This window comes from Papio anubis, chromosome 7, assembly GCF_008728515.1.
Source record: "Papio anubis isolate 15944 chromosome 7, Panubis1.0, whole genome shotgun sequence".
NCBI classification, from domain to species: Eukaryota; Metazoa; Chordata; class Mammalia; order Primates; family Cercopithecidae; genus Papio; species Papio anubis.
Window position 1 is genome coordinate 723449 of NC_044982.1, and position 12516 is coordinate 735964.

A 12516-nucleotide genomic window follows, 5' to 3' on the forward strand; every position below is an offset into this window, starting at 1 on the left:
AAGATTCAACAGGTCCCACTGAGCTTCTACACGTCTCCAATTCTGGCGACCATGGTTCAGTGCTTTTCATCTCTGTGTCAGTTTGCATTTTGTCCATGGGAGAATATGTCCTCATAACACAATATTTTTAAAAAATTTAGAGATGGCATTGGTAGGTAGGCACCGAATTTTGAAATTAGAGAAGTTCCCTGGAGAAACTCTCAGATGGAGAAAGTTTTTTTTTCCATCCTTGCAGGAAAGCAGTCCTAAACTTTCTGTGCACCTCCCTCTGGGATTGACTCTGATCAGTGAGTCCTGAGCGCCCCCTGCAGCTAATTTGCCCATGTGTCCCTGGAGGTTTGTGTCTGTGCTCACACTGGCCTTTCCTCATGCACTTCTGTTGCACAGTAATATAGTGATGTGTTCTTGGTTTGCAGATTGCCCATTTGCAGATACAGCATCTTCTTGACATTGTGGAGATGACAAATCAAAGAAAAATAAATATTTTGTAGGACAAATAAATCCTGAGAAAATCTATTCCCAGCACAATAATCTTTCCATAGACATTTTAGCAGACTTCCTAGGTGACGAGCCATATTATATATATCCATTACCTGAATCTATCCAAAAAAATAAAGATTGTCAACAATGGAAAAATGAGGTTTAAATTTTGTTTCTGCATTTGTATTTCTTTTATTATATAAATGTGTAAAGCAATTATAAAATTCCAATACTCCATTTTTATAGCATACATTACTACAAATTGAGAAAATTTAAAAGGGATAGAAAAGAGAAAACAGACAGTTATAATATCTCTGTTCTATATGTAAAAGGGTATTACATTTTTTAATTAGAATTCAATCGTAGAAATGTCTTATTGTTACCCTTATGATAACCTATAAAATATTAGTCATGTAATAATTAATAATAAGTTAATAGAAACAAAATTAAAACAAGAATAATTGGATAAAAGAGTAATATTATTAAGAAATAATTCCTCATAGTCAACTAAAAAATTAGGACCCAGCAATTCTCTCTCTCCAAGAAAACTTCTTTAGATATTCACGAATAGAAAAAATAAGGATAGAAAAATATATACCATGAAAATATAAACCAAAGAAAACTTGAATAGCTATATGAATTTCAGACCAAATAATCATAAAATGAATACCTTTGTGACTCAAGTGAAATATTACATAGAATAATAGGATCAACTTTCCAAAATACATTTAAAATGGATTTGGAACAGAAAATAGACTAACATATATAGAAGATGGAGAAATCAGCACTCACTGTGATCGACAAAACAAGCAATGATTAAATAAGTAAAGATAGAAGTGTCCCAAATGGCACTTTCAACCTACTTGATACATTTGTATCTATAAAATATTCACCTGGAAAACTTCAGAAATACAAACTGTGATTTACCAGAAGAGAATAAAGGAACATGACAACTGAATTCAAAGTGATGAACTTGATGGAGTCTGGGAACAAACAAATATACAAAAGCAACAGCAAAGAGAGATTCCATCTCAAAAAAAAAAAAAGAAAGAAAAAGAAAAGAAAAAGAAGATATCCACTAAAAGGGACAAACTATGAAATATTTAAAATAGTTCATTTTGAGATATATATGAGTGGCCAAGGCCCATGACACCACTCCAGGAGTTCCTGAGAATATGTGTCCAAAATGGTTTGGTTACAGCTTGATTTTATATATTTTAGTGGGTCAGAAGTTACAGGTAGATGTTAATCAACACATGTGAGCTATACCATTTATGCAGTACAGAAAGGCAGGAAAAGATTATGCCTGGGCTTTCAGGACATAGGTGAATTTAAAGATTTTCTGATTGGCAATTGGTTGAAATGTAAGGTAATACACTCCTCACAAATGAGTGTCTAGATTAAGATAAGGGTTTGTGGAGATTATAGTTCTTATTATGTAGATGAAGCCTCCAGGTAGCAGACTTCATAGAGAATAGATCATTAGGTCTTCCTGTTTGTCATGTGATGTTATGCTAGAATCAGGTTGTAATTTGGTGTCTTTTTTCTATAAAGAGTGTTTATAGCAAAAATGTAGTTTTGTTAGTCTTAAGATCTTTGTTTCAGTGCTAATGCTGGCCACTGGTGCCTTAATTCCAATGAGAGGAGAATTAATGAGTCATGTCTGACCACTCACTTTCCCATCATTGCTGGAACAAGTTTTAGAATTTACTTTGAAATCCCCTTGGCTGAAGGTTGGGTTCATTCAGTTGCTTGAGGAAGCTTAGAATTTTGTTTTTAGTATACAAAAGAAATTATTGAAAAAATAAAATAAGGTCTGGCATGGAATAATTTTCAACTTATCAATGTAAATATGTTAACACCATGTCTTATGATGATGGAGGATATTGATCTTAGGAGATACTTGGAGGTGGGAACACACTGTATTAACTTTATAATTATTTTGTTTATCTATTATTACTCTGAATCAAAGGTATATTAATGTAAAAAGACAATCATAAGAATACATGTCACAACTGAAAAAATAAGTTTCTGGAAATTCTATAATTTCAATTATAATTATGAACATATATTCTAGAAGAAAATATTGAAATTACCATCAAAAATGACCAATGTTTATTTGTATCAAAAAGCATGTGAATTACCTAATGCTATCAAGCAAAAAGAGTGCTATTTATATAGTTATTTTATTTTCTATAATATGATAAATAAAAAGTGTTATTATTATAGGCATTTTATAGACCAATAGTGAGCATACTTATGTTAATTTTTTCTTAACTTCGTGCCAATATCTTATTAATTTCATATAGATATTTGTTACTGTGTGTGTCATTTCCAAAATATTAAGCTACTATTTTTCATATTAATACAACTCCACTGTAGGCCCTAGGTATTGCAAATGCTTTCTATAACTCTTCTCCTTTTGTGTTTTCTACTGTCTCTTCACATGAAACTCTTTAATTTGCATAACTATATAGATGAATAAAGTATTTTATAAGTTTATAATCACACATACACATACACACATATGCTCAGTACTGAAACACACATGTGAAAATACAAAAATGGGTTGGGTGCGGTGGCTCACGCCTGTAATCCCAGCACCTTGGGAGGCCGAGGTGGGTGGATCACCTGAGGTCAGGAGTTTGAGACGAGCCTGGCCAACATGGTGAAACCCCATCTCTACTAAAGATACAAAAAAGAAAATACAAAAATGAACGCATATCCAAATACCAAAACAGAACACGAATTTATTTAATATTATTTTAATTATTTAATTGAATTGAATTTACTGTTTTATAGCATAATGTAGTATTCCAAAATGTTGTTGTTCTGTGTGATTGCTTCTCTATCCTAATGCCTGTAAACAAATATATTTATAGGCAAGTTTTGGCAGAACTTAAAATAAATACCATTCTTGCCAAATTAAATAATGTACAATGGTATTTATGTATAGCTTTTCTGTGTTGGTTTATTTGTCATTTATGCTATTAGTATGCTTTAAATATCAGTCAATTATTAATACATTTAATAAAATATAAGAAACATCACTTAAAAAATTTTATTACATTATTGTAAAATTCACATTTTATATAAATATATATATATATATATATTATTTTTGTTTTTGTTTTTTTGAGACGAAGTCTCGCTCTGTTGCCCAGGCTGGAGTACAGTGGCACGATCTCCGCTCACTGCAAGCTCTGCCTCCTGGGTTCATGCCATTCTCCTTCCTCAGCCTCCCAGGAAGCTGAGACTACAGGCGCCCACTACCACGCCCGGCTAATTTTTTTGTATTTTTATTAGAGACGGAGTTTCACCGTGTTAGCCAGGATGGTCTCGATCTCCTGTCCTCGTGATCCGCCCGCCTAGGCCTCCCAAAGTGCTGGGATTACAGCTGTGAGCCACCGTGCCCGGCCCTTCACATTATATTTTTATAAAAGTCAGGATAAAATGTTCTTATTTAGAAATTAGGATTGTTTTCTACCATTGATATTGCATAAAGTTTCAATGCAAATTCTAGATGTTTGTTTGCCAATACTCCTGGATGCTAGAGAACATCCAGCAATATGGAACTGAAATCAGCCCGGGATTCCCAGAATTCACTCACAATGGCAGCTTGCTAGAGGGTGGTCTGAGAGTTTGCAAACACTTTAGGGGTTTGAACTTCATCATCAAAGTGCTCGTGAGCCTCAGCGCTGAGCACACAGGGAGCAGCAGGAGCAGCAGAGCCCACTCTGAGGTACTTAGGAAAAAGACTTGATGTTGTGGGGTCTGCAGGAACCTAGAAAAGGGTGAGGAGGTCAGAGAGTCTGCAGGTAGATGAGTATATTCTTTTTCTTTTCTTTTCTTTTCTTGCTTTTCTTCTCCTCTCCTCTTTCTCTCTTTCCCTTCCCTTTCTTCCTCCCTCCCTCCCTCCCTCCCTTCCTTTCTTCATCTTTCTTCTTTCCATCTGCCTGTCGGTCTTTCTTTTCACAGTTTCTTTCTGTCACCCAGGCTGGAGTGAAGTGGCATGATTTCAACTCACTGCAACCTCCTGCCCTGGGGTTCAAGCCATTCTCCTGCCTCAGCCTCCCAAGTAGCTGGGATTACAGGTGTCTGCCACCATGCCTGACTAATTTTGCATTCTTAGTAGAGACAGGGTTTTGCCATGTTGGCCAGGCTGGTCTCGAACTCCCAACCTCAGTTATCCACCCGCCTCAGCCTCCGAAAATGCTGGGATTACAGGCGTGAGACACCATGCCCGGCCTAGATGAGCATATTATAAGAACTGTTATCCTCCTAAACTTGTTTGGCTTCAGTTATCACCAAGAGAAGTGAACAGATTCACCAGACATGGAGGAGACAAAATAAAGGGACTTGTTGTTTCCTTACTGGAAGACTGAGGAAGACAAAAGGATTTGATGGAAGAAGAGAAGGTGGAGAAACAGTGTGAAGAGTAGAACCCCAGAACTCAACAAAGGTGGAGGAACTGACCCCTGAAAGTGGTTTTTCACCTCCACAAAAGGGAGACAAAAGGAAAAGAAACTTAACACCATGAAACTGCTGAGTTATTGTTAGAAAAGGATTTACTATTGTGTGACTGACATAGCACAAAAAACAAAACCCATGCATGGAACCAAAGTTTGAATTAGGCATACGCCATTTCTTATTATCAAAACATATTGAATTACTATTGCTAGCATTATTCTAAAAATATGCAGGGTTAAAAGTTGAATTGAATTCCTGTTCTAAGTTAAGGGTTTGTATGTGAAAGAAACCATATGTTACAAGGAAGAAATGGTGAGAGATCCTGGGAAGACTTTTGCTTGACCAGCTCAGGAATCAGCAATGTCTAAAAGCAAACCTCACCCTTCCCAGGCACCGATGTGGATCTTCCTCCTAAGAGAACCCTGGTGTCCTGAACCATTGATTCCCTGGTGGTTGCAGAGAGCCCCATGGTGGCCCGAGCACTCTCTGTTGGTCCTGAACCCCTGGTGTCCTCAATGTTCTTCAGTGGTCATGAGTGTCTCCTGGTGGTCTCGTGTGCCTTTAGGTTGTCGTGTTACCCCGGGTGGATTCTGAGACCCTCTTGGTGGTCCTGAGGGTTTCCTGGTGGTCTGGAATTGCACCCTCATGATTCTGTGCCCCTTGCTTGTGCTGAGCGCCCCCTGGTGTCCTGAGCACCGCCTGGGGTCCCCATCTGCTGGTCCTGAGTGTCCCCTGTTGTCCTGAGCCCCTCATGTTGGTCTTGAGCGCCCCCTAGTGTTCTGAGCACACCATGGTGTCCTGAGCACACCCTACCACCCCGAGCGCCTCCTGGTGGTTCTGAGCCCATTCACCACAAAGTCCCCTCTTGTCTTCCTGCAGTAAAGTTTGCCTCTAGACACATAGATGTCCCTCGCTGTGTCTTTCACAGTAACACACTGCCTACTCCTCAGCTCTCACGTAGATAATTTTAAAGGTGATTGTGATATTAAGTGTTATCTCTGGGTATTGTAAATCTTCGTACTGGTGCAGAGCTGCTACCACCCACTCCAGCCCCTCTCCTCCAGCCATCTGGGCCCAATTCATGCTGTAATCAGTGAAAGTGAATCTTGATGCTTTGCAAAAAAGGCTAAGAGAACAGCCAGGCTATTTTGCCAAACACAAAAATATAGATCCAGTAAACCTTTGAGGTTTTCCAGGAATTTGGAGAGAAGGTATGTGGATTAGGTGAAACACACACTTTTTAATCACAATGAAACTATTTTCACGATGTCCAAAGTGTTACCCTAAATGCATGCAACTTCAAAAGTATTTAGCTGGTCATGAAACACAGAATAAAATGAAATCTATATACAATATCTAACAATGATAAAAAAAAGTTTGAACTAATTTCACTGTAGAAGGTAGGGCATGAATAATCAAGTATCTTTGGTAAGAATTTGATGTTGTGATAGGAAAATATAAATATGTTGCACATAAGCACTGGACAGTAGTTGATACACATATTCTCAACAAGGGTCAGTTTAACAATTCTAACACAATTTGTGTATTTTGAAATTGTGCACTAAGTAAATTAATTTCATATGGTAGAAGAGGTTTCCTCAATTTGGAGTGTGGGATTATGGACAGGCAAAGAAAGAAGGCTATGAATGTCTATGTGGATCTCAGTAGCATGAAGAAACCAGTATGTTCTTAGGTGTAAGGTAACATGGATACAGAAGAATAGATTCATAAACACTTTAATTTTGAATTTTTGTGGGTAAATGATATGTGTACATTTATGGGGTACCTGACTGATACAGCATGAAATGCATAATAAACACATTGTGATGAATGGTTTATACATCCTCTCAAGTATTATTTTATTTACCTACATTCCATTTACACACATTTAGTTATTTTACAATCTATAATTACGTTATTAAGGACTATACTTAGTCTGTTGTATCAAATATTCTGTATTATTTATTATTTCTAACCACTTTTTCTACCCATTGAGCATCCCCAGTAATCCCCATCCACCATAGACCTTCCAGCCTCTAGTGACCATCCTTTCACTCTCTATCTCCATGAGTTCAATTGTCTTAATTTTTAACTTTCACAAATAAATGAGAATATGTGAAGTTTGTGTTTTGGGCTTATTTCAATAAATATAATGAACTCCAGTTTCATCCATCTTGTTGCAAATGACAAAATCTCATTCTTTTCACGGTGTAATATTAATCCATATCCTATATGTACCAGTTTTATTTATCCATTCATCTGTTAATGGGCACTTAGATTGCTTTCAAATTTTGGCTATTATGAACAGTGCTGTAACAAACACAGTAGTGCAAAAAACATTTGTTTTTGTGGGTGGAGGGTACTTGCCAGCAGCAAGATTGCTGGATTCTATAACACTATTATTAGGTTTGAGGAAATTCTAAACTGTTCTCCATAGTGGTTGTATTAATTTAAATGCCCACCAATAGTTTATGAGTGTTCCCATTTCTCCATGTCCCTGCCAGCATTTGTTTCTGTCTGGCTTTCGGTTAAAATCATGTTAAAATCAGATGAGATGATATTTCACTGTAGTTTTGTTTTGCACTTTTCTAATGATCAGTGTTGTACAACACATTTTTATATGTCTCTTTGCAATTTGAAAGTCTTATTTTGAGAAATAATTATTGCCTGCTTTTTATTCAGATTACTAGATGATTTTCCTCTGGAGTTGTCTGAGATCCTGGTATATTCTGGTTATTAATCCTTAGTCAGATGGGTAGCAATGTCTCTTTATCTCACACTATGAAGGACATGATGTCGTCACTCACAGGTGCATTCCTGGATATACACACGGCATCAATGGAAAAGCAGTCATTTGGCACTGTTGCCTTTGACAGTCTCTACTTCATGTCTCTGTTTGGGAGTCTATATCTCTTCAAATAACAACTGGATGTTATTCTGTACTCACTGCTGGCATGGTGTCACTGTTTTGTGTAAAAAATCGATCCACAATCTAATGCAATTAAATTCGTTCCTACTTGATCAGTTTTTGAGGCTTGTCATGACCCAGAACGTTATGTTATTTTTCAATAAAATGGGTCTGGAAATATTTTGCAGGCTGGCCTTGAAATCCTGGGCTCAGGTGGTCTTCCCACAATGGCATCCTGACTAGTTGAAAATACAGGCACATGGCACAGTATCCATCTGATTATTCTTAAATTATGCTATTTCTCATTCTCTCTGCTAAATCAACTGTATTATTGCTCTCATGGAGCTGTCACCTTTTCATTAATTACTTACAATAAAAATACATTGTGTGTTTTAGGATAACTTTAGTGTAGAAATTATTCACATTGGACTGCAAATATAGTCACACAATTTAGAGCGTGCTGTATCTGTTTTTGTGCCCTGCATCTTTACCTATAAAAATATAACAGCCTTTGCCTTGGTGCACAGGAAATTATTCATATATCTCAAAGTGACATTCCTGCTTTAAGAGAAGAAAATTGTATGGGAGTCGTGGACTCATATAGTCTCGTTGTGCCTTTACCAGGAAACTTCCGAGAACCTCTGCCATATAAGTGAGCAGGGGTGAGAATAATTGGGGTCCCTCTGTTCTTGATCTATAGTGCATGGCAAGAAAACTCTGTCTCATAAGTGAGGCTGGGAGGAGACAGGCATCCATCACCTCACAGACTGGAATTTAGCCTCCACCGTAGGGATCTGACACCATGGCTTCAACTGAGATCTGAGGGAGAGGAAGCACCATCTTCTTTTCAGATCACCTCAAGGTCAAGTTTCTGTCATCCTGAGCTGCAAATGAGAGAGTAATGCTCGTCTCTCAAGTACGGTGGAACCTCACTGCCCTTAATGACACTTGGCAAATGTTTTAGTCTGTTTCAGCTGCTATAACAGAACTCCATAAAATGGGTGGCTCAGAAATATCATAAACATATTTTTCTGAATTCTCAAGGCTAGAAAGTTGAAGATCTAGATGCTTTTGAGATTGGTGAGGACCAGCAATTTCTGGTGAGGACCAGCAATTATGTTCATAGGGGTGTAACTGATATATCCACACAAAAAATTGTGCTTGGATGTTCACTTACATTTCCCCAAAAATGGACACATTTTGTATTATTCTTGATGAGTTGGGCAATTCTAAGGCTTGAATAAGGAACTGAACCCTGCAGGTTCAGCACATGTATCCCAGAACTTAAAGTAAAATAAAATTCTATAAACAAACTTACAAATAAATGAGGTAAGAAAATTGTGTCAGAAAAATTAATATGGAGTCCTTGCCTGAAGTCTGATGGTGGTAAGTTACATAATGGGGCTGCGGTGAGATAGGCTAGCAGGTGCTCTAATTCTGAACCCCTCAGTTACACCCAACCAGCAATGGGGCCATGGGTACACTAGGGGTCCCCAGACGTGGGAAAACTCTATTACTCCATAAAACTGGGCTGGGGGCCTCTGAATGCTTTAAGTTCAGAAGGAGCAGCTCCTACCCCAGATTCTGCAGTCAGTCAAATCTCTGCTCTTTCCCTGGGGTCATGAGAGATGATGTGAAGAAGGATCAGTGATACGGTTTGTCTGTGTCCCCATGCAAATCTCATCTTGAGTTGTAGCTCCCACAATCCCCACATCGTGGGAGGAACCTGGTGGAAGGTGATTGAAATATGGGGGCGTGCCTCTCCTGTGCTGTTCTCGTGATAGTGAATGAGTTTCACGAGATCTGATGGTTTTCAAAGGGGAGTTTTCCTGCGCGACCTCTCTTCTCCTGCCTGCCACCAGATGTGCTTTTCACCTTCTGCCATGATTGTGAGGCCTCCCCAGCCACATGGAACTGTAAGTCCAATAAACCTCTTTTGTAAATTGTCCAGGGTTGGAACCAGCATGATAACAGACTAATACAGTAAATTGGTACCAGTAGAGTGAAACATTGCTGAAAAAGATAACCAAAAATGTGGAAGCGACTTTGGAACTGGGTAATGGGCAGAGATTGGAACAGTCTGCAGGACTCAGAAGAAGACAGGAAAATGTGGGATAGTTTGGAACTTCCTAGAGACTTACTTGGCTTTGACAAAAATGCTGATATTTTTTGAACAATGATATCCAGGCTGAGGTGGTCTCACGTGGAGATGAGGAACTCACTGATCTATTGAGAAGAATCTCCCCTCTCTTACGAAATCAGAGCCTTAATCTGCAGGTCATGGCAGCAGATCTGGAAGATGGTGACATCAATAGGGAACATTAGAGCAGTGGGAGGGAAGAACTGAAGAAAACAGGAGAACTCTACCCCAGCGGAAGGGTCAAGAACACACAGACCAGCATCTCATCTGAAGGAGGGTCAGGAACACTTGGAATGTCACACTCAGGCTCAGGATCACAATGATTTTCTAGAAACATGGCCCCATGAGAGGTCAGAGACTTTTCCTTTTGTCTAATGACTTCCACCAATTTCACAATTGGCAGTTAAATACAACAGTTTAATCCACCTTCGGAATCTGAAATAGATTCTCTGTAGAATGGCATGATTTTACATGAATCACTCCATGAAACTGTCTTTACAGTGACTAGATTTGCGTGTTGAATTTGACATGATGACCATGATGCTGATGATGAAGGTGACATTCTAAGAAAAATAACCCAGGTTCAAAGAGCTAACTGCAGAGTCATTTTTATGTCTATTTTTCTTTGGGACATGAAGGGCATGAGGTCTAAGGAACATGATGAATGGTCTCCTGAGGGTTGGATGCTGTTAAGCAAATAAGACAACCCTAGATGGTAGTCAGAGGCTCCCTGGCTGGTTCCTCGCTGCATTTGCTCCTCACTGGGGCTCTGCCTTTTGTGAGTTCTGAGCATCTCCTGCTGGTCCTCTGCTGCCCATGCAGCCCAGATAAAGGAGGGCTGGGGGATCTGCTTCTGAGATGCCCAGTCCTATGTCTGGCTCCAGTTCAGGAGCTCAGCCTGTCCTGGGGGCTGAACCTGTTAGCTCTCCCATGTGTACTTGCCTGTACACTGAGCTTCATCATAGTAAGGTGACAGGGTCAGCGTCACAGACAACACTGCAGGCAATTTTCAGCAAATCTCATTGTAGTTTGACTGTATAATTAAGCAATTATGTTCATAGGGGTGTAATTGGCTGACATACACACACACAGACACACACACACACACAAATTACATGGACATTCATTTACATTTCCCCCAAACTGGACACATTTGGTATTATTCCTGAAAAGTTCAAAAAATTCTGAGGTTTTAATCATAAACCAAAAGATAACATTTTCTATAACCAAACTTACAAATAAATGAGAAAATCAGGTCAGAAAAATCAAGATTGAGTTATTACCTGCAGTCTAATGGTGATAAGTTACATAACGGAGCTGTGTTGAGATAGGCTCCCAGGTGCTCTAATACTGAACCCCTCAATTACAGCTGGCCAGCAATCTCTGGCAGTGGGGGAGCTAGAGGTTCCCCTACATGGGATAGCCCTCTGACTCCATAAAACTTCTCTGGGCTTCTCTGCAGGCTCAGAGGTGTGCAGACTCCTACCCCAGATTCTGCAGTCAGACAAATCTCTGCTCTTTTCCAGAGGACACAAGAGGTAGTGTGGATAAGGGCCAGATGTGCTCTACTCAAGGTGTCTGCACATCAAGAAAAACCAGTGAAAGTGGAAAATGCATGTTCTCGATCCTTTGAACAATACCCACGAAAAAACTCAACTCTGTGTCAAAGCCTCATGTAGAATTAATAAATAATCAAGGGAAATAAATGTGAAAAGTACAATTGTTCACAGGTGCATGCTTGTTCATATATTTTCCAATAAAATACAGTAAAAGCAGGTGTTCTCTATAAAAATCCACAAACACTGTGTTGACCCTGAGAATGCACTTCCCTCTGTCATCCTACAGGCAGCAAAATGCAGGTGGATCAGGTTTCCAGCAGCTGCTTTCTGACATCTGTGGCATGTCATGTGCTGAGGCCCATGTCCTGTGGTCTACTCCAATGAAAGGACTGACTCCACAGCTATTCCTAAGCAGAGCCATTTCTGGGAGTCATGAGGATTCCCTGAGAGGTAGCACTGACTTGCACAAGACTTAATTATATTTTGCATCTTCCTTGCACAGCACAGCAATGTAAGAAACTTCCATCCAATCCACCCTCTCTCTCTCCTTCACTTAGACACAGGCTTCCATCATATGCCTTCAGCTTCCTAGGCTCATTCCACCCCCTGTGCATTTTCTCTCCAAGGGGTGGATGTAGTTATTAAAAAATGCAGGGAATCTTCATCACTTCTTGGACTTTTCTGTTTAGAAAACCAATAATAACACAAATGTTACCAGAAAGGGGTCCCAATTCGGGGTGAATCCACAAAGTAAAATGAAAGCAAGTTTGTTAGGAAAGTAAGAGAATAAAGAATGGCTACTCCATAGGCAGAGCAGTGGCACGGGCTGCTGGGTGTCCATTTTTCTGGTTACTTCTAGATTAGGAATTCTAACCCGTCTTTCCCGATGGCCAGCAGTATTGACCTTCGGCATGCCTAGCCGGATCCTACAATTACTGTTACCCAGAGCTCAGAGTACA

General features: G+C 39.2%; 1 pseudogene; it reads right to left on the bottom strand.

Moving 5' to 3' along the window:
* LOC101003069 overlaps positions 1-12516 on the bottom strand; it is a 41409-nt pseudogene that overhangs the window by 3608 nt on the left and 25285 nt on the right.